The sequence below is a fragment of the Ahaetulla prasina genome, chromosome 2 (genome assembly GCF_028640845.1).
Source record: "Ahaetulla prasina isolate Xishuangbanna chromosome 2, ASM2864084v1, whole genome shotgun sequence".
Classification (NCBI taxonomy): Eukaryota; Metazoa; Chordata; class Lepidosauria; order Squamata; family Colubridae; genus Ahaetulla; species Ahaetulla prasina.
The window spans coordinates 222,392,851-222,403,300 of NC_080540.1; the positions used below are offsets into that span (position 1 = coordinate 222,392,851).

General features: G+C 40.7%; 1 long non-coding RNA gene across 1 annotated transcript; it reads left to right on the forward strand.

Moving 5' to 3' along the window:
• Positions 1-765: 765 nt before the first annotated feature.
• LOC131189941 (uncharacterized) lies at positions 766-9,988 on the forward strand. Its single transcript, XR_009153164.1, has 3 exons — positions 766-810; positions 3,944-4,421; positions 9,831-9,988. It is a non-coding gene; the product is annotated as an uncharacterized LOC131189941 (long non-coding RNA).
• The last annotated feature ends 462 nt before the right edge of the window (positions 9,989-10,450 follow it).

Genomic DNA, 10,450 nt, shown 5'->3' on the forward strand with positions numbered 1-10,450 from the left:
AGAGTCTGATAATGAAGAGGAACGGCCTGGCTTGCCTCCAGCCCCCAGCCCTGGCACCATGCCCGGACAGAATGTCAGGAAGAACAAACAAACCTCACTCCTACAGTGTGTGAGCACGAAGCCAGCCATGTGCTAGAATTGCCGGCAGCAGATCAGGAGGAAGGGAGTTCACAGTGGACGGATCCCCGCTTCTGGAGAATTGAGAGGCAACGTCAGCAAAAGGAAGGGAGGGGCAGGCCTGGATAAGTGCTGAGTCATGGAGCCACACCCCATGGCCTATATAAAGGATCTGCTTTTTGGCATTCCTTGAGTCAAGCAAAGTCTCATCTGGTTTGCTGAAGTCACACCTTGGATTCCTGCCTGCCCTGAGAAATCTGAAAGGAATTTGGCAAAGCTGCAGAGGCTTCGTGGCCACGCTTGATACGGACTTCCTAGACCCGGTTGTCGGAGGGGGAGGGGGACACGACAGTGCCGTTGTAAATTTGAATGGTCACTAAATGAACTGTTGTAAATGGAGGACTATCTGCGTAGGCTAGTTAAATGAAATGGTTTCCTCTTGAAGCCGTGTTGCTTTGGGCGAATGCCAGAATGCCTTTAACAAACCTGGAAGTGACTTACATCACCTTCATAATCTCACCAAGCCTGTTGTGAATACTGATCATTTGGCACAACAGTGATTGGATGTCTGTAGAAGAAGTGGGCAGATGACTTTAGAATGCCTTTTTTCTCCAGTGTGGGATTGACAGCTCTCATGCTTCCTCCTTTATCAGTTTTGCTTGTTGATAGCTGAAAACGATCCTTGCGTCAGTGGTGAGATTCAATTTTTTTTTACTACTGGTTCTGTGGGCGTGGCTTGGTGGGCGTGGTGTGGCTTGGTGGGCGTGGCAGGGGAAGGATACTGCAAAATCCCCATTCCCTCCCGATCAGCTGGGACTCGGGAGGCAGAGAATACATGGTCAGAGGTGGTTTTTACCAGTTCTCCGAACTACTCAAAATTTCTGATACTGGTTCTCCAGAACTGGTCAGAACCTGCTGAATACCATCTCTGCCTTGCATCTATCAAAAAGCTAAGATTTAGAGACAAAGACCCTAAGCAAAAATAGGATGCAATGTTATATGAAATAATGTGTTCTCATATGTCTTTGAGGGTTTCCAATCCAAATTAAAAATATACTGTATCCCCCAAGAGTAAAACAACAACAGCAAGAACAAATGAAAAATCACTAATAAGTTTTGTATGCTACAGTTGGAAGGAAAAAGTAGAGAATCGTATGTCCCAGTGCAATGAGATTCCAGTTTGGTGCTGAACCTCCCATTCTTTATTCTAAATAAAAACCAAAATACAAATGTTTCACCCTGTGAGCAATACTTTTGGTCTACAGTCGGAATTTGTAAGTGGGTAAGAAATGGGTAAACTATTCTGCTTCCTCCCCTTTCTAGTTTGATTGATAAATGATCCCCAGTCTTTGTATTTATCAGCCTTGTCTACCAGAGTTTGGATGTTGTAGTGGAGCTTTCCATGCTGTATCTCTTGGGCCTCAAATGATAAATGACCCAATGCAGGAATGCATCTGGAGGCACCAGACTGGGTCTGATTGGAGATTTCCAGTGAATTTCGTTTGTGCTACCTACCAAGCCTCAGAAAGCAGCAGAAGCATAGATGGGGTCCCAAATTTACCAGGAACATGATATATTATCGAAGAAGCCAAGTAAATTAATTATCTTTGACATTATAAAAAGATGTTAGATTGGCTGGCATTGCTTTTAATGTTCAGATGAATGCACTCACTCATCAATCTTGAGTTTTTGTTGTTTTCCTAGCCGTTTCAAAAATGCAGCATTATTAAAATATCAACAACCCCCGAATTATGAACCACCGAAACATGGAGGAATAAATCTTCCAGAGTTTGCCTGGCAATGGCACATTTGCTGTTCCACGCACAAGCAAGGAAACTGAACTAAGACATATGGTTGCCATCAGCCTAGATGATTAATTTTGAGATGATGCACTTATTAATCCATGTGGAAAAGGGGAAGCTACCAAAGAACTGGTTGCAATTAACCAACCACAAATAACCTCCTTCACTCCCAAGCCAAAGCCAAGAAATGCCATTTTGGAATGATAATATCCCACAAGGATTTGCAAGGCTTGATGAGTCCCCAAGGTTAAGATTCAAGTCGTTGTGTAAAACCAGCCTTCAATTATCCCTTTGCAGGGAGAGGCAGATCAGTAGCAGGTGGCGCCTGCTATAAAAGGCTCATTAGAACACCTTCTGGTTGAATTTCACAAAGGAGAAATGCCAGATGGAAGCCCATCACTACATGGCCACCTTACCTTGAGCTTCACCTGACACGTTGGAGATTGCCGTCCCTCCACCCCACTCGCTTCACTTAACAAGGCTCTAAGGTTGAAAGCGGATGTATTAGGATTAATAGCACTTGATGACTAATCCATTGTCATGCCATATGCTGGCAAAATTGTTCCTTGTTAAGGCTCGAGACAGGTAGCCCCCTGTGGTAATGTAAGCCCTCCCCAATTCCAGGGAGCTAATCCAATTTCATCTCCAGGCAGACCCTGGATTCCAGTAAAAGATACTTAGCTCTTCCGGCCTCGCCTCTTGATGCATTTTGAATGGCTGCAAATCTGATATAGAAGCTAATGATGCTGAAAGTTGCTGACAAATTGGAAAACATTTTCCCTTACCCTTCCTGCCGCTGCTTTCTGTATTGTCTGAGAACTTGATGAGCCAGATGTATATGAGAAGAGCGCACCGTTTGCTACGTTTGAATGATGCGCACAGAGATCGCAAAGGGAGATCTTGGCTTTTCACACCTCTCCGTTTTTGAGGTGTCCCTCAGCACTCTCAGAGAAGCTGAAAGGTTTACCGAGAAGAACGATTATTGGCAAGCTGAGAAGTGTGAGCAAAGTTTGCGTTGCTGAGGGAAAACTTAGTCACCTTCTGCAACTCTGCGAGTGGGAGGGTTTTCCCTCCGGGGCTTGTCTTTGGGTTCAAATAATTCTCTGTCCAGCTAGAGCAGGGGTCTCCAACCTTGGCAACTTTAAACCTGGCAGACTTCAACTCCCAGAATTCCCCAGCCAGTAGGCTGGGGGATTCTGGGGGTTGAAGTCCGCCAGGCTTAAAATTGCCAAGGTTGGAGACCCCTGAACTAGAGTACTTCTATTATTACTTTTTAAAGGATTATGTTGTGAGTTTTTGTGTTAAGCTACTTTAAGTTAAAAAAAAAAGGAACCACCTACTAAGTCTGTTTCTTAAATCAAAGAGGTCATGCTTATTTAATGCTTAGTACATATGAGTGGGTCGAAGGAAAAAAAATGTTAGGAAAATAAAACCTTTACACTTGGGGAAAAAAGCATTGGAGAAACCAAGCCCAAATGCACATTGTTTCTGGGTCCAAATCTTGAAATGTGTCTTCCTTGTTCCTCTGCTAGCAACATTCCTGCCCAATTGCTCAAAGTATTCTTGATTCCTCATTAAAGCTCCCCCCCCCTATAAAAATTACTCTCTGGTGAAAAGAGGAACCTATTCTGTTTCCAGTTTTTCAGAGAGATTGGAATGGTTAAGGCATGTGTGTGTGCTGAGGGAGGGAATTTCCTGAAATAGTTTAAGACTTATTGGGGTGAAATGTGATTGAGCTCTGGAGAGCATCTTCTGGGTATGACACTGAAGATTTTTTTTAAAAAAAGTTTCTTCCTCCTATTATCACTGGGATGTGAATCATCACTGAGCTGTTCTGAGTAATAAAAGTACTATTAGGACTTGAATATCATGCTTAGAATATGTGAGCCTGTTGTAAATTATTAGCATCATATTTTATGGATAAAGTCACTCACATCTGATTCTACTTAGAGTCTATAGTTAGAAGAGTCCATGCTGAGGAATCCTTAGTGACTTTTTCTTGGATTTGCTTGTATCCCTTTCAGGTGACTTCTGCGTGATGCGATCTGCATAGCCAAATGTATGGCAGTCTTCTTCTTAGCCAACATGTTGGATGGTAGATGCCATCAGAGAGAAATGGGGAAGAACCTTCAGCTCATGGGGTGGGACAAAACACAATTTTCCCAACGAAATCCAGTAGTCAGATAATTGGAAATGAGGAGAGTTTAACCTTCATTCTCAGTTAACCTTCTACCACAATGGCTTGGACTAGAAGACCTCCAAGGTATCCCTGTTATTCTGTTATTTCTTGACCTCTTCTACCTCAAAGGGTGGATATTTGCCTTTACTCCAGTAGTGGGTTTCTACCAGTTCATCCCAGTTTGGGTGAACTGGTAGTGGCGGCGGCAGAGGCTCCTCCCACCCGCCCGGATGTCACCACAGACATCACGGATGTCATCACAGAAGGTTCTGCGCATGCACAGAAGCGTTGCACGTGCTCACAGTTCTGAACCGGTAGCGAAGGTAAGTGGAACCCACTACTGCTTTACTTCAAGAGTTCTCAGTAGTGTACCTATTATTGGTACCTTCAGTTTTTCTCCCAAACACCTTGTAGAATTGTTTGGATGGAGAAAGTAATTCTCTCAGTAATCCAGTGAACTTCTGTGGCCAAGAAAGAACTAGAATTTGGCTATCCTAGATTTAACACATTATCCATTCTACCCAGTGGTGAAATGTAAAATTTGTTACTACTGGTTCTGTGGGCGTGGCTTGGTGGTGGTGGGGTAATGTGACTGGGTGGGCGTGGCCAACTTTTTTTTTTTACTTTTAAAAACATTTGTTCTACAACCTCTTTAGCCGAAGAGGATCAGCTGGGATTGCTGGAGCCTTTTAAAAGCATTTTTAACAACCTCTTCAGCCGAAGAGGTTGCAGAAAAAAATGCTTTTAAAAGCCTCTGACGATCCCAGCTGAGTTACGTGCTCATCAGAGGCTTTTTTTTTTACTTTTAAAAGCATTTTTCGGCCAAAGAAAAAATGCTTTTAACAGTAAAAAAAAAATCTCTGATGATCGCACGGCTCAGCTGGGCATAGGTGGGGGGCAGGGATTTTTGCTACCGGTTCTCCGAACCACCCACCGCCATCGCTACCAGATCATGCGATCCGGTCCAAACCGGGAGCATTTTACCCCTGATTCTACCACACTGGATCTCCATTATCCTGAACTAAGGCCCATTCGTACATATTCACGTATCACTAGTAATTCTCTGACTGTAGATACACAGTTATTGATAAAGATACAGTAGTTGAGTGACTACAGAATAGAATGTCCAAACATTTGGTTAGTTAGGTTGTTAGCTAGCCATGTGGTATTGAATTGGATCCCACCTCCGGAAACCATATGTGAAAAATGCCTGCCACCTCATCCTGCCCTGGAAATTATCCAAATTATCTGTAATGTATGGGCATTACAGAGATTTCTAGATTCACCACTTTATCTGTTGTTTCCCCTTTCTACATCCCTAAAACTAACCAAGTGTAACAGTTTTTGATAGTCCACCATCCAGTTGAATCACATCCCCTGATTATCAGTGTAAGGAAGTTTCCACTTGGTGATTATTATTTCAAGAGAGCAGTTAATCTTTTGTCCAGAACTGGGTTACTGGTTTCTTCTTGCAATCCACAGCACTCTCAGTAACGATCTGCAATTGATAGAGTTCAAAGGCATTCCTTTTCGTGTTGTTTCTCAATGTCCAGCCTTCATAGTCGTATTTTGCTACTGGAAAATCATCTATTTTTTAAATTGCTATTCGTTCACTTTAAATTCAAATTTAAACTTTTGATTTCCATACGTTAACCCTGATCTTCACTTGTGTAATGAGTTCTTTTAAATATTTTTAAAGGTAAGGAAATGCCTGCAAGCAATCAAGCTCAGAAAGTATCAAGATTTCATAGGACACAATAACAGGAGAACAATTGGAAGGTCTGTTGCTTTTCATACATTACTTTATGGTGGAGTTACTTCTGTTACTTAATTATTCTATTTAAACAGAGTTCAGTAATAGTCTTTCCATTTTTAAAACTTTGTCTGTATTAGAGCCCTTCTATTGCAACATATGAATAGACCTATCTAAGGCATACATTTTCTTATGATTTCTCTGAAAATTTTCTCTCCTTCTCTTTTATCATTATTTTCTTCTATTCGTTGGCATTTTTTTACTGATATACCTTTTTTTTTTTACTTTTTCCCCCTTGAATATTGAAAACCCACATTCAATCGTTCTATATTATTCTTGTTGCCCAAGGCTTTCATTCTCCATTTTTCCTGGCTATCATAATAGCTTGTTCTTAAATTTTTTCTTTGAAATGTTGTGAATATTTTCTTCTTCCATTATCTAATCTCTTCACATAGCTCCTCAGGCTATCTTTGGCATTAATTAAGGGTATTGAATTTATTTCTTATATTGATCTTATATCAGGGATGTCAAACTCATGTTGTGACATCGTTGTCACAGAACGTATTGGGGCTTTTTCCCCCTTCGCTAAATTGGGCATCGGCATGGCCAGCATGTAATGTATCCAGCCCGTAGGCCGGGAGTTTGACAGCTGTGTCTTATATTCAGAGTACAGGTAGTCTCTGACTTATAACAGTTCATTTAGAGACCGTTCAATGGCACTGAAAAATGTGACTTATAACCATTTTTCATTGTGAGAACCTTTGCAGCATTCCCCACAATCATGTGATCAAAATTCACATGCGTGGCAACTGGGTCATATTTATGACCTTTGCTATATCCCAGGATTATGTGATTTATGTTTTGCGACCTTCTGACAAGCAAAGTCAGTGGAGAAGCTAGATTCACTGAACAGCCAGTTTACTAGCAATAGCAATAGCACTTAGACTTATATACCACTTTACAGTCCTCTCTAAGCAGTTTACAGTCAGCATATTGTCCCCAACAATCTGGATCTTCATTTTACCAACCTCAGAAGGATGGAAGGCTGAGCCAACCTTGAGCCTGGTGAAATTTGAACTGCCAAATTGAAGGCAGCCGGCAGTCAGCAGAAGTAGCCTGCAGTACTGCATTCTAACCACTTGGCCACCGTGGCTCTACCAATTTATTAACTGCAGTGATTTACTTAACGGTGGCAATAAAAGTTGTAAAATGGGGCAAAACTCACTGAACAAATGCCTCATTTAGCAACAGTAATTATGGGCTCAATTGTGGTCTTACATCGAGGATTACCTGCATATGTGCTTTGGCCCAGTCTTTCTGGACTTTAACTTGTATGCTTCACACTAGGAAGTAGTGATCATAATCTTCATGCAGAAGTATCCTGGTAGACAAATTTGTACAGTACTTCTTGGTTTTCTTTTTATTACTACAAGATCATTTTGATTCTAATGCTGTGTAGCCACCGGAATCCAAATGCGTAGCCTTGCTATTTTTTGCTTGTTGAGCAGTTTAGTAATGAGCACATAATTCTCTTTGCAAAATTCTATCTCTTGCATTATTCTTGCATCCCAATCAGCCCTCTGTACAATTACATCCATTCCCTAAGCTGTATTTAACATATGAATCAATTTACTACAGAGTTCCTTATATCTTCCAATATGGTAGCATGGGTTTATACTAGGTAACATTGATGTTCTCTAGATATTATTTCCAATAAATAAGTTCTAGTCATTCATTGGGTTATAGCCAAGCACATTCTTAACAGTGTCCTTTATGAGTGAAGTGCCACTCCTTCATATGATCTCATGTGCTCAACACTGTATCAAGTAATTGTCTATTTGTCAAAGTTCACCATTTTATCCAGTAACTACAGCAGTGTCTTCCAACCTGTAGATCATATCATTTGACATATGAAATTGCTAAATGTTTTATTCAGGTCCATACAATTTTGGGGAGATGGGTGACAACAATGCAGAAATTGTTTGCCATTATTTTCTTTTGAATTTGATGCTTTAGGTTCTTCTCCTAGGTGACTTGAGTGCTCTCACATCTGCAAAGATTGTATTTCTTCCTAGATTGCTTTAACTTTATTGCATCCATTCTATCTTTTTTTTAACAGTAACAGAGTTGGAAGGGACCTTGGAGATCATCAAGTCCAACTCCCTGCTCACGCAGAAGACATGTACTAGGGATTTGAATCGCTGAGCTGCTGACCTTTCTGATCGATAAGCTCAGTGTCTTAGCCACTGAGCCACCTAGAATCCAACTGGTTGTATTATTATTGGGAATATATTACGTCTTGTTTCCTTTGATTGTTCCAGATCCTGACCACTTACTTACCTTTAACCATCTCTTTTATTTCTCATCTTAGCAGTTTCTGATATTCCTCATATTCCCATGATTTATTCATATCTATGTGAATTGGGGCTGGGGTGTTTGGAATGACTGGTCATAATATGCTAATGATTCCATTCTAATTTTTATCAGTCCCAGAGTCAGCAGACTCTTGTATACAGACCACCAGATACTATGTCTAAAGAAGGAATCTCCATTCTCAAAACAAGTGAGCAAGCTGAGCTTGCTCTGCCTCAGCTGTTTTTTTCCTCCTATTGACCAAGGGGTCTGGATGTGCTAAGAAAGCTCTCTTAAATACCTTAGAAATCACAGACAGTCAATACAATGGATACCGCCATACTCATTTCATGCTCATCAGTATTTGCTGCTTGACAATTTCTTGTTAGGTGGTCATATAGTGGTTGATTGGAGTCTAGGACAACTTGCTATGGCCAACTTGCCATGGCCAGCTCGTCACAGTCAACTTGCCATGACCAACTTCCTATGGCTAACTAACTATGGGCCAACTTATCGTAGGAAAACTCGCTGCAGGACAAGAATTACACTAATATTGAAGAAACAGTGAAATAGAATCATTAAAGAAAGGACCCAAAAGGAGGGATAAAATGAAATGTGAATTACAATAAAATAAAATATTTTTAAAAAATTATTTTAAATAAATAATTAAATTGAATTGTTGAATTGTGAGTTGTGGTGAGTTGGCCATTGTGAGTTAGCCATGACAAGTTGACCTCAGTGAGTTGATCATGGCGAGTTGTTACTGGATACTTAGCCATGGTGAATTGGCCATGGTGAGTTGGCCATTCTGGGTTGATAAGCCGTATTTCCTCTGAAAAAAACAGTTGATTCATACACTCTATATCTTATCTGATTGAGGAAGGTTTTTTCCCCCCTATTGCTTGATGTCTTGTCATATTTCCTGCTCTGCTCTAGATGCAGCACGAAGTTGTTTCTCAGAATGGATGAGGATTTTTAAAGGCCTAATTGTTGTGCAGAACGCCTTATTTAAGCATAGGGGCTGCCTAGTTTGAAACCACATTTTGTTGAAAAACTGATACAGTATGTTCAACATATTTTTATCCAGTATCTCTCATTCATTTTGCTTGTTTCTAGTAAGACATTCCCCATTATAGACTCTAGTTATTACTCCTTTCCTTCAGAAAGGCCTCTTACCTTCCCTGCATGCTGCTCCTCGCCAAAGCATAAACATCATCCTATATTTTCCTGTTTATTTGGCTGATTTACAACTGGCCAGTTGCCTGATTGCACACTCTCAACAGAATGCAGCATTAGGATTCCTTGATTTGTATCATATCCCCTTGTATGATGGACAGTGGCGGGGTAAAAAGCTGTTGTGCTGGGTCTGCGTTGTTTTATGTAATGTTGATTGCATTTCAACGTGTGGTTTCCAACCACAAAGGAAAATAAAATCAGCAATAAACTTGGAAAGTAGAATTCCCCAGAGGAGTAGAAGCTGTAAAGTGAAAAGGCCTTTGATGGCTCTGTCTGACTCACTAACCACTGCATAAAGATAGTTCCAATTGCTGACAATTTCATATGCATCACCTTCCTTTTATCAATTTAATCACATATAACTGTGACTTTTATTTATTTTTTCTTGCAGAAATCCTATACATTAGCCTATGGCAGTCTTCCCCAGCCAACGACCTGCCTCCTCCCCCCAGATGTGTTGAGACAACATCAGGCTTTTCAGCGCACAAGCTTTGTATCCTAGCATTCTTGTTGCTGAGGGGTTCATCCTCATGTCTACCTAACTATGGCCCAAAGGTAACCCATAAACCATGTATAAATGACAATGACCTCATGACATTGCCGTTGTATGTGGAAGATGTGTGTGTTCTCTGAGGCTACATCTTTAACATATGGAATTTATCAACATAAGAGAGAGAAAGAAAGAGGGAGGGAGGGAGGGAGAAAGACAAAAAAACGAGAGAAAGAGAGAGAGAGAGAGAGGGAGGAAGAGAGATATTATCTTTACATAGCATTTCGGGTTTATGATTGTTATTTTGTTCTCTTAGAACATAACAGATCCTGTAGTTATTTCACATGTATTGAAACTGCTACCTGAATCTTCGCCTTTTTCTTTTACCTTTGTAAAAGGAGAAAATGGTTCAGTTCATCTTTTACCTTTGTAAAAGGAGAAAATGGTTCAGTTCATTTTGAAACTGATGAGAAGTGAATTATGTATGAATTGAAAACTGAGTTTTCATTGACTACCTCAGT